The sequence below is a fragment of the Schistocerca gregaria genome, chromosome 5 (assembly GCF_023897955.1).
Source record: "Schistocerca gregaria isolate iqSchGreg1 chromosome 5, iqSchGreg1.2, whole genome shotgun sequence".
NCBI lineage: Eukaryota > Metazoa > Arthropoda > Insecta > Orthoptera > Acrididae > Schistocerca > Schistocerca gregaria.
In genome coordinates, this window is record NC_064924.1 from 472,743,303 (window position 1) to 472,763,099 (window position 19,797).

The following is a 19,797-nucleotide window of genomic DNA, read 5'->3' on the forward strand; positions in this document are numbered from 1 at the left end:
CTTTTCGTTGCTCTCTCTCTCTCTCTCTCTCTCTCTCTCTCTCTCTCTCTCTCTCTCTCTCTCTCTCTCTCTCTCTCTGCGTTTTATGTGGTGAATTACAGAACCTGTATATGGATATTGTTATGCCGTCTGTGTATGTGTGTGTGTGTGTGTGTGTGTGTGTATTCGAGTAGTTGAATGTCGTATAACCATAAATAAGAAAAATAATTACGTGCAAGAGGCACAGGAGTAGTGGTTTCAAGAACGTTCAATTATTAGTGCCACCAAATCATTCATTTAAGCCACAGAACTACCAAAAAAATTATCTAAAATCATAGCTTTATCTATAACTATATACTGTCAAGACACAATGTACGAAACTGTGGCAGATATCAATTGAACAAGGAAATGACATAGGTAGGCCACCTCGATTTGGTAACTTCCATCGCTAATGACGATGACCTTGCCGTCGACAAGGTGTTAGACATTGGTCTTTCATCTTCTTTTCGAGGTAGTGTTTTCAGAAAACACCGTCCGTTCCATGAATATGGATAAGCAGTGGTGTGATTCTACCTAAGACAACGCAGTATAGCTTCTCTGCTATGCTAATTTGTTTGACAGTGTAAGGTTTGTACAGAAACTAACCATGGACAAAGAGATAATTACGGACTCAGTGAACTTGGCTCGGTAGACATTAACGTTATTACACAGGGTTTACTCAAGGGGCTTGGAGTGACGCAGTAGGTAAGGCATTCCAATCTGCGCTTTGACACCTCTGTTTAATGGCACTTTACTTAATTACTTGTGTACTTGATAGCCAATATTCCGAAATACGATTTGTTATATATAAAAGACCGCAGGATTTACTGATATTTTCAATCGTCGTGCTTCATAGTATCGGCTAGTGAGTAAATTCTTGCAGTTCCAATTGGAACGGCAAGCCGTAGTATATGGAAAATGAGATTAGGAACAATTGTTTCCTTTCCCGTTGCCACCACTACACCTTTCTTCTCCCGCGCAGATAGAGGAACTGATTGTTATTAGTATGGGTACGCAGCTTTGCGTTGATTCACAGGCACGGACGTGGAGACGAAGCAGCCCGATAAGCACGTCGGTTATAAAAGTCATATTTGAGGTAAATGGAAATGAGCGTTTGGCGTTATTGGCCGGGAGGCCCCTTCTGTTGAAGGTTCGGCCGCCTTGGTGCAGGTCTTACTACATACGACGCCACATTGGGCGACTTGCGCGCTGGATGGGATGAAATGATGATGAAGGCAACACAACAACCAGTCCCTGAGCGGAGAAAATCTCGGACCCAGCCGGGAAACGAACGGGCGGGCCCATAGGACGGCAATCCGTCATGCTGATAACTCAGCTATCGGGGCGGACATATTTGAGATAATAAGCCTCGAGGCAGAACGAGTGTATGGAAGTGATGAGTAACTCGTTATAATGAGTTAATCGGTTCGGCATTGCTTAGTCCTTCCACCCTCTCAGACACGTAAATCAATCATGCTGACTACAGAGTAGTGATACGAGTGGCCAGGTACTGAACTCACATCCAGGAGAACGTGCGCTCTTATATAGGTTTCCCGTTATTTCCCCAAAGCGTTTCCATCTAATTCCACCCAAGTTTGTTTGAAAAGGACAATGCTGATTTTCCTCACCATTGTTCTACTACCCGAGCTTAACCATCGTTATTTTACCACGAATTCACGAGTTCCCTTCTTGTGCAAACCTCTTCATCTCGTTTGGAAATATTTACTCAATGGTTTAAGGGAAAAAAGCACATTGGCAATATATCAACAACAGTACTTGATCATGTGTTAAAATTTATGTAAAATAATGGAGAGATGTCTGAGTCAAGAAACGCACTGAAATTGTTCAGTGCCTGCAGTCGTGATGTCCCCATGCCCAGTGTAGTCCGGATGTTAGGTTCCCTACTGAGCTCCATTTCATGGCCGCGCGGTTTAAGGCGCCTTGCCACGGTTCACCCCCCCCCCCCCCTTCCTTAGATTCAAGATCTCCCTCGGGTATGGGTGTGTGTGTGTTGTCCCTAGCGTAAGTTAGTTTAAGTTATATTAGGTAGTGTGTAAGCCTAGTGACCGATGACCTCTGCAGTTTGGTCCCGTAGGAACTTACCATAATTTTTTTCCATTTCTTGGACAATGTACCGCCGCGCGCGTTGTATGCCGGATACATTTGATTGAGTTAAAACATTATGACACCCACCCAGTACGAGACTGAACTCTGACTGGTAGTGTTATGTGTATCCAGGTAAGAAGAGTACATAGTCCGAAGGTAAGTGAACGCCTAATAATTCCAGTGACGATAAGATCCGCTGGTACTGATATTCACTGACATAAGAACTTCGACAAAGGGCAGAGTATTATGGCCAGCACCTGCGAACGAGCATTTCGAAAACGGCAAAGATGGTCGCTTCTTCTCATGCTGCTGTCGTGAACATCAACAGAAAGTCGTTGAAGACCTATGAAACGACGAGAGGGCAACAAAATGTTGGACGTTCGTGCCTCATGAGAGAACAAGATGATCAGAGGCGACACCCACGTTTACCCATGTTGACCCTGGGCTATGGTCGATCAAGACCACTATGGGCACAGAATACTCGAGAATGAACCGTCGAATACTGGAATTGTTACACTTGGTCTGATGAATCACCTTTCTTATTAGCAAAGACGAGAATTCCGTGCAGTATAAAATTCCAAAATACACATGCATTCATCCACTATCAAATTACAAGACGTTTATGATCGAGTGAAAAATACTTTAAAATATACTCTATATTTTTTTTCGCTTTTGATTAATGCATTTCTCTTTTTGTACAGTTAACAAACATTTCTAAATTTTCTTCTGCAGAGACACTGCACGTTTCAGTCATAATATTTTTCTAGGCAGAAAATGACGTATCCACACGACAAGAAGTTATAGGAACAAATTGGAACGAACACATCTGGACAGTGAAAAGACTCAACTTCAGATACTTTACTGGCCTCATACAGATATTATTTTATGTATATAGACTGAAGCGGCGAGTAAAAGTTTGTCTCAAGGCCGGGAATCGAACCCGGATCTCCTGCTTACTAGAAAGGTGCATTAGCCACCAAGCCATCTTTTTTTCTTTTATCTTTTTTTCTGATCTCATTTTGCTCGTTATTGTTCGTTGCATTTATTCGAGGCGGACGTCCGTTGATACCTGTTCAAGTTCAATGTTGAACCATTCACTCAGACGTTATTACATAGGAAGCTAACCTTCTTTCTTTCGTTGTATTTGGTCTTAACGGTGCTGACTGGGCTGCCATCTTATCTTGGCACAGCTGTTCAGACAACTTCATGAATTACCCATGCATGCCTCCCTCCTCAGCCTAAAGTCTCACTGGCGCCGCATCTTACAGTAAATTCCCTCTTATAAACGAACAGAATTGCCAAAACTCTCCATGTTATGGATAAGCACCTCGGCATGGAACGTATCAGTAGACTGGGGCGGCAGTGAGAGTATGGATCGAAGAAGGAGAAGTAACAGGCTAATATGTGCAGTTGTGAAAACAGCTGTGCGAAAGTTGCTTAGAGCACCTGCCTAGTAAGGAGGAGACGTGGGCTTGGTTCCCGTCCGTCGTAAAATTTTTGACTTTCCGCTCCATTCTATAAACTGCTGGAGACAGTGTCAGGTCAGGTTCTTCATTCATGATTTCATCACATAATAATTTCTTCACTGAGCAAAAGAATCAATAATCTAGGTTTCTGTTTATGATTTAGTCCTGTTTGTTCTTTGCATTTACTTCTACTTTACTTTGGTCATTTCTGAGGAATCTCTGGAAATCCTGAACAACTGACATTGAGGTTACCAGCAGCAGCAAGTGGCTTGTAAATTTATTATTGTAGAGGTCAGTTTAGAGATGTTTGCCTTACTGTTAATTAAATCCCGTTACAAATTTTTGTATCGAAATCATACTTGTGCATCTCTGATACATACAGCATCATATAGCGAGAAACTGTCAACTGCCTAAAATCAAAGGATGATCTAGTTTAGGATTAAATATTGAAGTATTAATTGTATTGCAATTAATTGTCTAACAATTTAATTTCATACCCATTTAATGGCATAAAAATTATCAGAGTAAAACATTGCAGCTTCGAACCAAATGCCGTATCTATTAAGAATTGTCAGAGTAGTGAACGATAACTCAGGCTGACTCTCTTCATAAGTAGCTGCATGCGCAGGGGCTTTTACAAGCACATGCATAACACACAATATCATATTAAAATTAATAATTTACTTTTACAGTCCATCCTCAGATAATTCTCCTAGAATTAGGTCAACGACATGTTTGAAGTTCCCAAGTATTCGCGAATTTTATCCAGTACTTGGTTAGCAAAACAAATATTTTTACGTGTTTGAATATAGCTTCCATTTATTTTCACTTGAATTAAATTTATTCTGGTAAATACACTCCTGGAAATTGAAATAAGAACACCGTGAATTCATTGTCCCAGGAAGGGAAAACTTTATTGATACATTCCTGGGGTCAGATACATCACATGATCACACTGACAGAACCACAGGCACATAGACACAGGCAACAGAGCATGCACAATGTCGGCACTAGTACAGTGTATATCCACATTTCGCAGCAATGTAGGCTGCTATTCTCCCATGGAGACGATCGTAGGGATGCTGGATGTAGTCCTGTCGAACGGCTTGCCATGCCATTTCCACCTGGCGCCTCAGCTGGACCAGCGTTCGTGCTGGACGTGCAGACCGCGTGAGACGACGCTTCATCCAGTCCCAAATATGCTCAATGGGGGACAGATCCGGAGATCTTGCTGGCCAGGGTAGTTGACTTACACCTTCTAGAGCACGTTGGGTGGCACGGGATACATGCGGACGTGCATTGTCCTGTTGGAACAGCAAGTTCCCTTGCCGGTCTAGGAATGGTAGAACGATGGGTTCGATGACGGTTTGGTTGTACCGTGCACTATTCAGTGTCCCCTCGACGATCACCAGAGGTGTACGGCCAGTGTAGGAGATCGCTCCCCACACCATGATGCCGGGTGTTGGCCCTGTGTGCTTCGGTCGTATGCAGTCCTGATTGTGGCGCTCACCTGCACGGCGCCAAACACGCATACGACCATCATTGGCACCAAGGCAGAAGCGACTCTCATCGCTGAAGACGACACGTCTCCATTCGTCCCTCCATTCACGCCTGTCGCGACACCACTGGAGGCGGGCTGCACGATGTTGGGGCGTGAGCGGAAGACGGCCTAACGGTGTGCGGGACCGTAGCCCAGCTTCATGGAGACGGTTGCGAATGGTCCTCGCCGATACCCCAGGAGCAACAGTGCCCCTAATTTGCTGGGAAGTGGCGGTGATGTCCCCTACGGCACTGCGTAGGATCCTACGGTCTTGGCGTGCATCCGTGCGTCGCTGCGGTCCGGTCCCAGGTCGACGGGCACGTGCACCTTCCGCCGACCACTGGCGACAACATCGATGTACTGTGGAGACCTCACGCCCCACGTGTTGAGCAATTCGGCGGTACGTCCACCCGGCCTCCCACATGCCCACTATACGCCCTCGCTCAAAGTCCGTCAACTGCACATACGGTTCACGTCCACGCTGTCGCGGCATTCTCCCAGTGTTAAAGACTGCGATGGAGCTCCGTATGCCACGGCAAACTGGCTGACACTGAAGGCGGTGGTGCACAAATGCTGCGCAGCTAGCGCCATTCGACGGCCAACACCGCGGTTCCTGGTGTGTCCGCTGTGCCGTGCGTGTGATCATTGCTTGTACAGCCCTCTCGCAGTGTCCGTAGCAAGTATGGCGGGTCTGACACACCGGTGTCAATTTGTTCTTTTTTCCATTTCCAGGAGTGTATGTTATGTAGGGCTATCTGATTATAGGACTTTTGGAACATAATTTTCCTCAATGAAGAGGGATCAGGAAAGTCATTTTAGGCATACTTTTCCAAAAAACCATTAAGAGTTTCTCAAGCGACGTATTTGCTCCTAAAAACGCATCACACGAATCCATGTAAAATTATTTTGTGGAGCGTTATGTGTGGGAGCAGTAATAAATGACTTGGTTTGCAGGTTGCTTTGTCTTTCGCGTTCTTGCAATATGTGACGCAGCTGCTGTTAGATTTGAAATTCTTTAGTACTTTTTATCTGGAATTATAAAACATCAATCGATTACATAGACGTTACCTAAAATATGGCATTCTTACTCAGTTAATTATCTGAAACAAATTCTGTTGTTTTTTAGAAATATTAATTACCACCGAAAATTTTCGAGAAAAAATAGATTACCTTTTTACTACAACAATTACAGAATGCAACATCTCCACCTGATCTAATAACAGCCTTTCCTTTCATCTACTGTGCAAGGAGTGCAGTTCTGGAACTTTTAACTGGAGGATTATTAGGAACACATTGGCACACGCAAACCGAATAGCACAGGCATTTACCACTTAGGAGGGTTCCACTTGCTACCAAGAAAGTTCAACGAATGATTTAGTTTATAGAGAATCGAAATTGCCAGTAAGGTTTAAAATTCGACGAGACAGCTGTGTCAATGTTGCTTCAGCCGTGGTACCCGAATTACAACGTTAAATTCACATTCTCGCGAAATGGAAGGATATCGGTGTGGCTAAATAAATCTGTTACTGATACATGCTCTGCAGAAGACTATCAGTAAAACTGGGTTGTTTTTGTCCCCCTCTCCCTTTTCGTTCTGAAGCAAAAATAAGGCTCATAAATATCGAAAACCTGACGTGCCTACTTAGAACCGTTAAAATATCCATTTATACTGAAAACAATGTATATTATATGCATTATTAAACTGTAATCCTTAAGTATACTTCATGCGTAGTTTTTTCACCATAAGGTCAAAATATGCAAATGTGTGCAGAAACAGTATACGAATTTAGGATCAAAAGGTAGTAAAATGGGTTAGTACTAAATCTGAGTGATGTCCAATGATGCTATAAACACATGCATTTGCGTGGAATTCTGGTCTTTACTTGTTACACTAGGCTGATGGTAGTTTCCGGATACGCCGTTATTAAGGTGAATGACTGTGCAAATGACAGTGTACGCTAAGCTTGTGCTGCAAGAAAGGTGAGTTCATTTAGCTAAGGGGCAACCTGATGTGTTCGCTTCATTCATGAGCACGTGAGAGTATTTAATGTAATATAGTGGTTATCACTGACGACTTTGAAGACGGGAGAAACTTTAGTGCACAGATTACTGGGAAAAAACTTAACGTTCCTCTACTAGGAAACGTACATGTTAACTTTTAACTCCACTCTAAAGATCAAATTGCCAATTCAACACGCCGATGAAATAGCAACTCTTTTTTCTTACATCTTGGTATTTAAATATCTTTTCCGTATTATGCATGCGTGCAATACCGTCCCAGTTATGGGATCTGCTTTGTTATAGCTCAGTGGATTCACATTACGAAAAATATTGAAACCGAAACTTTTGATTTCATTTAGAAATTTTAACACGTGGGAATTACTTCACATTAATACCTATGTACGTTTCTTGAAGTTGAGCGAATGAGGCAACAGAAATTATGTGCGAAAGGTATTATCAGAGCTTCATCTATAGACTTATTCTTTCAAATAGTTTTAATTGCTGTTTCAATAATATTGAGAAGAAAATTCGGTTGCGAAAAGTTAACTTCAATACCTATACATACATCTACAGCAATTTTACTTTTCAATATGGTGTTTTCTTAAGATTTTCAGAGTTCACTTCGTTTTTATTTCTTTTAACGAATGTTTTCTACAAATGATCTACTCTTTTCTAATAGAAATTAGGTAAGAAATTTACCCTAGTAGTAGTAACTAAATCATACAAGGAATTACAATTTGCATTTGCTATTTCTTTGTGATATCTACTGTTACGAGTAGTTCCAAGCACTAGTAAACAAGCCTGTCAAAAGAATGATCTGATAACATCCACATCATCCATTTAATCATGTACGGAAGTATAATACAGACTGCAATACAAGTTTAAAAACAGCAGAGAAATATCAAGTCATTGCATAAAAACTACTTCAGTACTTGACTTCTACTAAATATCCATCTTACTGTGTTGTAATTTATATTGCATGGTTAACTTCTCGCTGTTTTCGTCACTTTCTTGCGTAAACTGGAGAACCAGCTGATACAATTTCCGAAAGACAAAGAAATTATTTTCAGCATGTGTGGTCTGCAGAAGATAACATGACGAGTTCTTCTATGCGAAAATATATGAGCGAGAAAAAACGCTATTAAAATAGCTGTAATCCCTGACTATTAGGAATTCTTCGCAAATGTGCGTTAAAAGCTTTACTTACATTATGTAGAATATTATGCAACATGGTAAATCATTGTATTGACGATGATGATGTTTGGTTTGTGGGGCGCTCAACTGCGCGCTCATCAGTGTCCGTACAAAGTCCCAATTTTTACGCAATCTAATTTGTCCGCAGTCTCATCTAGCCACTGTCACGAATGATGATGATTATGATGAAATAACGAGGACAACACAAACATCAGTCCCCGGGAAGAGAAAATGCCCAACCTGACCGGTAATGTAATTCATTGAGTTACTAACTAATGTCAAGTACTGATTGTTTCGTTAGAAAAGGAAACTGACTAAATTTTAGTCTTTCTAATGTCAAAGGTATACGCTATTCAGTATTTAAGCTATTTTTAGATACTTCAACTGTTCCAGGTATTTCCTTTCTGCCTGTAGTGAGTCAAGGACTGCCGTATTCATCAGCCAAAGATAAATTAAGTGCCCAGATGAGTGCGCTACAAGGAGCTTCATTTTCCTTATGTGTAAAGCCTGTCTGTGTAGAGCACGCAGTGATACTCAATAGTACCGTCTAGTAGGGTTCCAGAAATGACAATGCATTTCCTAACGATCAAGTGCATTCTAAAACGCAGCGAATAGTGTCTTGGTGGCTGGTCGTCACGCAGCACAGTTTGCTCTGATCATGGACTTACGAGGGTTGCCCAGAAAGTAAGTCCGATCGGTCGCTAAATGGAAACTACAGTGAAAATCAGAAATATTTTATTTGCAAGAGATACACTTTCCAGATACTTCTCTACATAGCCGCCGGTCCAACGTAGACATTTGTTGGAGCGTTATACCAAATTTCCAACACCATCGTCATAAAAGGCAACCTCCTGTGCTTTCCGATAATTCAATACGCTGGTTTATACCGCATAGCCTGCTCCCAAGTGTAGTCTTTGTATCCAGTGATTCATGAGAACAGAGATGATACTCAGGACGAGCCAATTAGGGCTGTGTTGTGAGTGATCAGACACTTCCCATCGGAAAGGCTGCAGGGGCATCTTAACTGCTCCTGCAGAGCGCGGTTGAGAATTGCCATGAAGAAGGAAGCGCGTGGCAGTTGTGTTAGGTGGGCTGCATTCATTAAGGCAAGGCCTCTCAGCGGGCCATCCTGCTTGGCGGGAGACATCGTTGTTCTAGGCACCTTTACTCGCTCACAGCGCGCACACAACTGAATAGAGCGTCTTTATGCGACCGACGGTAATACTAGAGACACTACCCAACACATATGTGCAAAGCTTCCATCGGGTTTTCACTATGGTGTCCATTTCGCGATCGGAACTTACTTTCTGGACAACCGTCGTATATCAGTCTGGAAGTCAACTAACACTGGTGGTTTCAACGTCTACGCGGGGAATAAGTATTACTCTCCTCCGTTACATTAAATCAACCACGTCCCTGCAGTATTCCTTAGAACGATCATCCTCGTCATTTTAGCATTACAGAAGAACATTTACTGTTGAACATTTTATAAAATAAGTTTTCAATTGACAGTAAATATCATTAATTCTCATTTAATAATCTCCAATTTAGAACCCGAGGTCCAACGACATATCGTTTACATTTGAGTAACTGAATACATAACGGTGTAGTCGGAAACGTGATGTAATGTGATAGTCAATTTTTTGAGCTAAGTAACGCATTCCAGTTACTGAACGGTGCAATTATGATATCCCCATACTTAGCGTAATCCAGATTTTGGGACTCGTACTGGGCTCCATTTCTTGGAGTATATGAGTATGACTAGACGTCTACGGCATACAATGCGTGGAAGTCCACTGTCCAAGAAATGGAGCCCAGTATGAGACCTAATATCTGGATTACGTTCAGGATGCGGACATCATAATTGCACCGTTCATTAATTGGCATGTGTTACTTGGCTTAAAAAAATAAACTGGTGAGTCAGTCGCCCTCCGTAGCGTAGCGGTAGCGTTACCGCCTACTACACAGGAGGCTCGGGTTCGATTCCCGGCAGATGACTGGGTGTCGTGTGTCCTTCATCATCATTTCATCAATATTGACTCGCAAATCGCCGACGTGGCGTCAACTAAAATGGATTTGGAATACGGCGGCCGAACTTCCCCGAAAGGGGCCTTCCGGCAAACAATGCCATACGATCATTTCATTTTACTTATGAGTCAAAGTACTTTGAACACTGCCCAGTACTATAGCGAATTCAGACTGGTAGCATTATAGTTACGTATCCCAGTAACGAGAGCATGTAAGCAGAGGAGAGACGAATGGGGAACAGTCCTAGCGACTCTCCAAACGCTAATGGTGAAATCAATAGACAAAAAGACTTTGAAAAAGGGCAAATTCTTATGGCCGGCACCTGACAATGCGCACCTCGAAAACAGCTCACCTGGTCAGCTCTTTGCGTACTGCTGAAGTGGTTGAAGAATAACAACAAGTAAGCGACAAAGTGTTAGCAGTCCATGCCTTATAGCAGGCCGCTGTGGCCGAGTGGTTCTAGGCGTTTCAGTCCAGAACCGCGTTGCTGCTACGGTCGCAGGTACGAATCCTGCCTTGGGCATGGATGTGTGTGACGTCCTCAGGTTAGTTAGTTAGGTTTAAGTAGTTCTAAGCCTAGGGAACTGATGACTTCAGATGTTAAGTTCCATAGTGCTCAGAGCCATTTGAACCATCCATACCTCATAACAGAGCATAGGAGTCAGAGGCGACACCAACGTTTCCCCTTGTTGAGCAAGTACTGTCGTCATCATGACAGCATTGGGCTCAGGATACTCGAGAATGGACCGTCGATCACAGGAAATGACACTCGTGGTTGGATGAATCGCCTTTATTGTTACAGGAGCTGGACGGTCGTTTCCGATTACGCCATCATCCAGGTGGATGACTGTCTGAAATATGCACTTCCTACAGACATAGGCCAGTGGGGTCGGTATTATGCTATGGATCTCTTAACTTGTGCTTTCTTAGGACTTGTGATATTATCAAAGGCAACATCAGAACTGTGGGTTGTGTGAACATTATTGTGAACAAGCTACATCCCTTGATGAGTTATGTCTTTCCCCATTCTCTAGCAAGGTATATATCCGTGGTAAAAGGTCAGATCCGGACTACAGTGTTTTGAGAAACATGAGAGCGACCTGACGTTGATCTCCTGACCATCAAATTCGCTAGGCCTTAATCTAACGGAAAACATCTGCGGCACTATTGGGTGCCAGCTTCGCGCCCACACACAACCGGCACGTATTTCACTCTGAAGCTGTATTTGCGCTGATCTTAAACTTCCTGAGAGACGTGCGCTGGACCAGGAGACGAACCCGGGCCTTCGCCTTTAGTGACAAGTGCTCTGACGACTGAAGTATACAAGTATGCTCACGACCCACACCCACAGTTTGGAGGGTAGGAGGTGAGTACTGACGGAGGTGAAGCTCTGAGGGCCGTTCGTGAGTCGTGTTCGGATGACAGAGTCGACAGAGCACTTGCTCGCAAAAGGCAAAGGTTGCAGTTTCGATTTTTGGTCCGCCACACAGTTTTAATCTACCAGGAAGTTTTACACATGACGTAATCACGGGAACAGCGTGACTTATGTGTACAAGAAAGATGTCACATACTCCCGGAAACTTTCCAGGAACTTACAGTATCCATTCAATGCACTGTCACTGCAGCATCGCTTTCCCAAGGCGGACCATGACGCTATTAAGTGGACGGCCGTGAGGTTTTCACTCATTTGTGTTGTGAGTTACCGAGCATTGTTTCTATGGAAAAGAATTTACATTTACATTTACAGTTTTATGTAAAAGAATTTAACGTTTATTATGTAATGGTTATTATTTTTACTTTATTTAGAATGTGAAAGTGGTCAATCTTTGATTGTTTAAGTATATTGAAATGTAAAATAATGTATAATAAGATGTAGCCAATCGGAGGGATGGCTTCAGGTAAGGGAACTGCCCTAGTCTGTTGAGCGAGGATACTCTACGCGCGGGTAACGCGGCCGGGGTCGGGCAGAGGGAGTGCTGGTGCAGATGTGAAGGCGGGCAGTTCGGCTGGAGACACCAAAGGGTGCATTTCGGGTCGAGATACGAAAGCAGACAGTCGGTCTTTAGGTAGCTAGGAAGCGAAACGACTTATAAAACTTCGCTTTGTGTGGTATCGCGGGACTTAGTCTCTGAGCGGTGAGCAGCCGCGCGCCTGGTGTGAACTCTAGCTTTTCGTGTAAACATCGTCGTAGAGTATTGGACTTGTATTTCGATATGAGTTTCTAAATGATCGAACTGTGTCACATGGATACGCTCTCGAGTGTAATAGTAATTGTAAGTACGACCACTTTCGCTATTAGTTGTCTTTCTGAATGAACTTGAAATGAGACTCATGTGGTTCAAGCCCTAGACGCGTTTGAGCCAAGACATTTCGACTAAGAGAAACCGCATGTGAACCCGAACATCTTTGGGATGTTAGCTATCAGTGAACGTGACGAATAAAAATTGCATGCTGCAACAGGGGCATATACAGTACTGTATTTCTGCTTGACAGATTCCCGCATGTCCGCGCAAAATCTACGTCCTCGAAATGCTCAGTCTCTTTAGTTTTTGTCTGCATTCAGCCGAAGAGAACATCGTTCTCTTCTTGGAAACTGTCATCAGTCCTCAGATTACATTTGACTTCAGAGTTCACATCGTGGAGGTTAGTCTGCGAGGACACCCAATAGTGTGAACATGGCGATGATTATGAACATAGATGTTTACTGACCTTCATTACGTGATCTTTAATGCCCGAAGCAACACACATTAAAAGGTAAACAAATGTGCAGGATAAGAAATGAAGGACTAAAATCGTGAACCTCCCATAATTTTCATACTGTTAACACTGTCTAGTTGTGAAATTTTTACTTTATTGATTCGTCAGTGGCCAACCAAATTTTGTTGACTGTTCACATTTACAGATTGTTTCCTCGTGTTTGATGCTTCCCTTTGGAGGAAGACCATTGGTAAGGATTTTTTTGCAAAGGAATATTAAGCAGGTACTTTGTGATCTTAAGAAAGGGGTTATGGTTGTATTTGATTACCAGTATTTAAAAATGTTTTCACGTCAAGTTTAAGGTAGTATAATTTTTATCAGTTAATAAACAACTAAAACTATCCACTACTTCCAAACCTAATCACCTTTATAATCTGGGAGTACACCTGATGCCGCTCTCGGCTCCATGAGTGAATATTTTCATGCAGTATCCTCCTGTGTCTTCCAAGATTTATTTTTCCAGGTTTTACGCTTTTCATGGTTTATAGTAGTAAATGCCACTTTGCTACTCTTTCCGTATCATCATTTTATTTACCTCCATACTCATCATTTATTGGCTCCGTTTTTAAGTTGCTTCAAAAACTTTCGTTTTAATTTAACTAGTTTACTACATCTTTTCGCTGGACTCAGAAACCCCCCTTCAAGCACCTGAATGTTAATTCCCTGTCATTTAACAACGGTGCAGGTCTCAATGCCATAATTTTATAAAATTAATTTTTAATTTCTTTCCTCATTTTATTTTGGGTATTTCGGTTTGAAGTACCATAAGTATATTGGAAGTTTGCCAACTTTTATTAATATCTTGTTTTTCTAGATAATTAATTTGATTTAAAAGATACTTAAATGTATGTATTTGTGCCAATTTCTTGTGATAAATGATAGATTTTGATTTTACGTTTTCGATTTCTCTGAATGCCGTTGCTTTCATATCGTCAACATAGATCTTCATTTTAGAATCTCGCCTGTTAGCTTAGTTTGTTGACGGTGATTCCCAGTTTATCTTCATCATAGTAAATTTATTAGTCATTAACGAATAAACAGATGTTTATTTGTGTTTTGTATGATATTTTTAAACCAAGGTGAACTAGAAATTTTCACTTTCTCCGTAAGTCATATATACAGAGAGCAACCTGCTGATTATAGCCTTGCCCCACCTAACGACTTGCTCACATTTTTCTGCCAACTATTTTATTACAACAATAAAAATAAAAACGTAATTCATGAGGCAGTGGAGGGAAAACGCTCAGCAGGCCTCTCCATCAAGGCATAACCAAGAAAGTACAATTTATTTGCAATTTGTTTAGGACGAGCCCCTGAGGGCTACGGCTTTCACAGTACCAACGGTAGAGAGAGAATCCTAAAACGGTTGTGCTGGGAAATAAAATTATTATATCTCTCCAAACCTCTCCTATGTAATATAAAAGTGACTGCATCTGGCGCAATCATTTCAGTAAACTTGATCCGGCACTACATATCGCCACGCCTTTAGTAAGACAGGTCGGCTGTCGCCTTTACGGTTGACAAACACGCCGCATCAGTGTACGTATCGGAGTGTCCTGGCGGGAGGGGTAAGAAAGGCCATCAGCAGCGATCACTTTGGAGACTGCCGCATACCACTTCACATTAAAGCTGGCGTCTCCGAGTTTTACGGCAACCATAAAAGCGGGCAGCGGCGGTCGCAACGACGCCCGCGAGGGCCTCTGCCCGTGGCTATATCGGAAATTCGCGAGTGCGCGGACGCCTCCACCTGCGGCCCGTTCCTTATAAATGACCGGTAACCCGAAGTCAGGCGAGTTTGGAATTTAATCTGCAAGCCACTTCTCACTCCCCAATAACACAGTTATCACCCTATAGCGGCCCCTAGCCAGATGGTTGCACTGGCCACCCGCAAAACTCGTACGTTTTCGTACTAAAACTGATTTTTGGTCTATTATTCGTAGCGAAAGTGACGAAAATAACAATGGGCTTTTGACATGAACGGGCGTCTACTTCCAAAGCAGTCATCTTCCAACATGGCTATACAGCCTGCATCCTTTGGTATTATATGTGATACCGCGGGATTTTATTTTTACTTTGGTCGTGCTTTGTCACTGGCGAGCTATGTCTCTACCATCATATGGCATACACCATACGCTACACGCTTGACGTCTATCATTTGTTTCACGTTCTTAATGATCCCAGTAGATGACAGCTAGGTTCACAAGTAGCAAATTTTGTACTGCAACGTCATGTGGAACAACGAAGGTAAATTATATCGTTTTGTCAACTGTCATAACTTCGGATGTTTTTGGTTTTTAAAATATCTTGTAATTAACACGAAGCAAAATACAGTGCTGGAAAATGATATTAATATTACTATCGAGCAGTTTTCTGCGTGGTATCACCCACAATTCCCCGGAATTTTATTATTACAACTACATTTGCTAGCGATATCTATTTATGGGTGCATAGTGAACTATTTCTGCCTAACTGTTACGTCTTTCACAGCACTGTTTTTAAGGCGTGTATTCTCTTATGTTGATAAAGTGCACAAATGTCACCTGACACCTGTTAAGTGAATATATTCTGCAGTTAGAGGTTGTAATCGTACTTGACTCCAATTGTCTGCAGGCTTGTCTGAAAGTGAATCTCCGGAACTATTGGAGGTCACGGATCTAAACCTCTCGGATGTAGAACGATCTGAAGATAAAAACGATGATGATTTAATTGTCCAGGCTGCAATGCCTCCAGTGGATATCATCAGAATCCGAAAATGATTCTCGTGCCTCTGAATGAAGCATATGACGGAGGCATAAATCGGAGTACGTGGAACAAATTTATATTGCGGGCGATAAAAACAAGATCAACGTCCTGTTATTCTTTCCCTTGCTGCCGAAGGACGTACACCGGTAGACATCCATCGGAGAATGAAGAATGTTTATGGGGCTGTGTGCCTGTCGAAAACGACCGACTTGGAATGGTATGCCAGTTCAGTGCTGGTCAACATTCGATACAAGACGCTGGTCGATCTGTGAGGCCAGCCTCATCAATTACACTCAATACTCGAGACACTTGAGCACACGTCCTATAGTCCTGGTCTTGCCCCATGCAATTACCACGCCTTCAGTATCTTAGAAACGTTTTTTTCAAGAACGATGATTCCCGTCGAATGGAGATGTGTAGCAAACACGTACGGACCTCTTCACATTGCAAGAAACGGTGTTTTATCTGACGGATACCATAGACATTTTCTGTCTATGGGATGACTGCCGCAGTGTTCGAGGCGATTTCGCATAATTGATATACGGACTGTGGACCTTAAGGTTTTCTAGCGAAAACTTTTTGATTGCCCCCTATAGTTAATTCTCAAATTCGTAATTCTCATAAGAAAATACACCAAAAAAGAAGAAAGCAACAACGCGTTTTGAAGGATTTATCCGAATGGAACGGAAATCGGTAGATGTTATGTACATGTACAGGCAAATGATTGATTACAATTTCAGAAAAAAATTATGGTTTGCTGAAGACAAAGTGCTTCACAGATTGAGCAGGTCAATAAAGCGGTGGGCCACCTTTGGCAGTTATTCGGCTTACCATTGATTGGTATAACTGTTGGACGTCCTCTTGTGATATGTATGTCAAATTCTGTCCACATGGTGCATTATATTATCAAAATCCCCAGCTGATTTGTGGACCCTGCCCAAAGTACTCTAAAAATTTTTAGTTTGGGATACATCTGGCGACCCTGGCGCGAAGACAAGCATTAGAAACTCACATCATGTGGGAGAGGGCTTTATTTTACGTAAATGTAAGCCCGGGGTGGTTTGCTACGAAGAGCAACAAAATAGGGCAGATAATATCGTCGAAGTATTGCATTGCTGTAAGTGTGCCAAGGCTGACAACTGAAGTGATCGTCTATTAAAACACCTGGCACCCCAGAGCATCACTCGTGGTTTTTGGGCCAAATGGCTTACGAAAGTGATATTGGTATCCTTGATGAGTCCCACTGCGAAATGAGCCCCAATGACCAGTGAAGACGTGTCTTGAAACGCCCCAGACAGTGATGGGTTACCAGCCTGACTGTTGCCTGTTGCAACAACCAGGTATGATGGTCTGGAGTGGCGTTTCTTTCCTTAACAGGACCCCTTTCGTTGACATTCGCGGCACTCGAAGAGCAAAGTGGTACTTCGTCGATATGTTCTGCACTACTTTGTTGCCCTACGTGCCAAACCATTCTAGGCCTACATTTCAGCAAGATAATGCTCGCCCGCATACGGCGAGACATCCTCCTACTTGTTTTCATGCTTCCCAGACACTACCTTGGCCAGCAAGGTTGCCGGATGTCTCCCCAACTGAGAATGTTTAGAGCATTATGTGCAGGTTCCTCCAACCAGCTCTGGATTTTGACTATCTAACACGTCTATTGGATATAATGTGGTACGATGCCCCTCAGGAGGACATCAATCAACTCTGTCAATCAATGCCAAGCCGAATAACTGCTTGCATAAGCGCTAGAGGTGAACCCATCATTACTGACTTTCTCAGTCTGTCAAGCTATATCTCGTGAACAAGTCATCCAGTTTTTCTGAAATGGTAATCATGTGTTTGTACATGCACATCATGCGTAGAGATTTCCGTCCCGTTCGGATAATTTCTTCGTGGTGTCTTACTTTTTTATTTTTTATTCCTTTATTTATTTTTTTGCCTTAGGAAGTAAGTGTAATATGAGTCCTCATTATTTTCAAACTTCTCTTACCTCATATCTGGGTTCTAACTAACTCTGTCTAATCCTCCAGTTGGTAATGTTGCTGAAGACACCCTTTGAAAAATTCCACCACTATATTCCACATCTTCATTATTTAATAAGATGTCATACGACATGAATGTGCGCAATGTTGCTATTGCTGCAAAGCCACTGAACTGCACCGAAGTGAAAATTCCGAAGTTGTTATTGCTTATACAATGTTGGATTTCCGGAGAATGATGTTTTTCTGAGAACGGCAAAGCTCACGAGAGATCGCTTTTATATGCTAAGGAACGAGCTAAAGTTAGTGAGTGATAAGGCCATCGCCGATGAAATGAAGCAGAAAGATAGTTATAACGAAATGAGAGCAGCTCGGAAGAGTATGATGAACAGTAAGAGGCCAATTTTCGGACGATACTCCGAGGATACCTCAGATATGCCATGGTTAATCTAGATCAGTAACCGCTTTGCATATACCACAGATGAGAAATTATCATCACACGTGCAGATTTAGTTGAAGGTTCGCAGTATAGAGCGGTCTCGCCGTCATTCGTTTTACACAATGTAAGGAATTCTTTTGCATCACATGTGAACATAACCGTGTCTTGAAGTTTCGCGGGATCTAATTAAAAACACCGAATTAACTGAAGCTTGAACTTTGGAAGCTAGAACATAGTTTGTTCTGCCTCTTTAAGTAATAGTGGAGTCCCCAGGAATGAAATGTGATACCATCTGTAAAATATTATTAAAACAAAAATTTTTAAGAAAGTGTTAACTCACGCATTTAATAGCCCAGAAACAGACTTTAATTACAACAGGTTGATTAAAGGAGGTTGAACGACCTGATTTATTTATGTTGGCTACCATCATAAAATGTCCAACACTGAATATTTTTGTATCTTTTATTAAACGCCATCACTGAGGCCAGATATGTAACAATGGGCTTGACAAAAATTATCTACAACTACATTCTCTGAATTTTTGTGAAATATACTGTAATAGATACTTTTATTTCCTCCTGTTGCATTGATGCATAGAAGATTATTTGCACGCCTCTTTGTTACGTGTTATTCGCACAAATTTAGTGTGAATGTATCAAAATTGCCTTACGTCGTGTTCTTACAAAGAAACATTGGGGAAATGTCTCCACTGACGTCATGGACCATTTCCGCGGGCTATATGAAGTATTAAGTACCATGCAGTACTTTTTTATGATTTATTCTCAGAATATCTCCAACCTCATGGCACAAAAACTACGACAGCAAAGGCAGTGTAAATGATAATTTTATTCACCTTGTAGACACCTTCATGCTTACTCTATTTAAATTATGCTAAGTCTAAGATGAATAATATACAAAGATACTGACCCTATGTGAATTTATGTTGTTTTCACATGGCTAAAATATGTTTAGCAAAGAGAAAGACAATTAGTTATTTTCTGCAAACTAGCTCATCGTAAATAAGTTACATCATGTCATTTATAAACGGCCATTTTAGTGCTTGTAAGGAGAGACATCTGATGTAATTGCACTGAGAAATAGTATGGCTACCTGACAAATACAAAGAGTAAAAGAAATGGGAATTATGTTGGAAAGAATCACATGTGCGCATAGTAATTGCTGTTGAATAATTCAAAAAAGAAAATGGATATCATTGATGTGACATAGTAATTACTGTTGAATAATTCAAAAAAGAAAATGGATGTTATTGATGTGACATATGAAAATCAAGTAGAAGCTTTGAGACTTAAAAAGACAGTGTAACTATAGGTTTTATCTTGTCTGTCTATTCATTATAAATAACATAAGATGAACACTTTAATTTGTAAGGTATTCTAAGGACAACATAGTATTATTTTTTAAAATTGATATGCAATATGAAGTATGTTTTCATGAACTTATACTTAGTATAAAATTGGAAAACTTACTTTGGTGTCCCGAATTTTGGCTGGGTTACCTAATGTT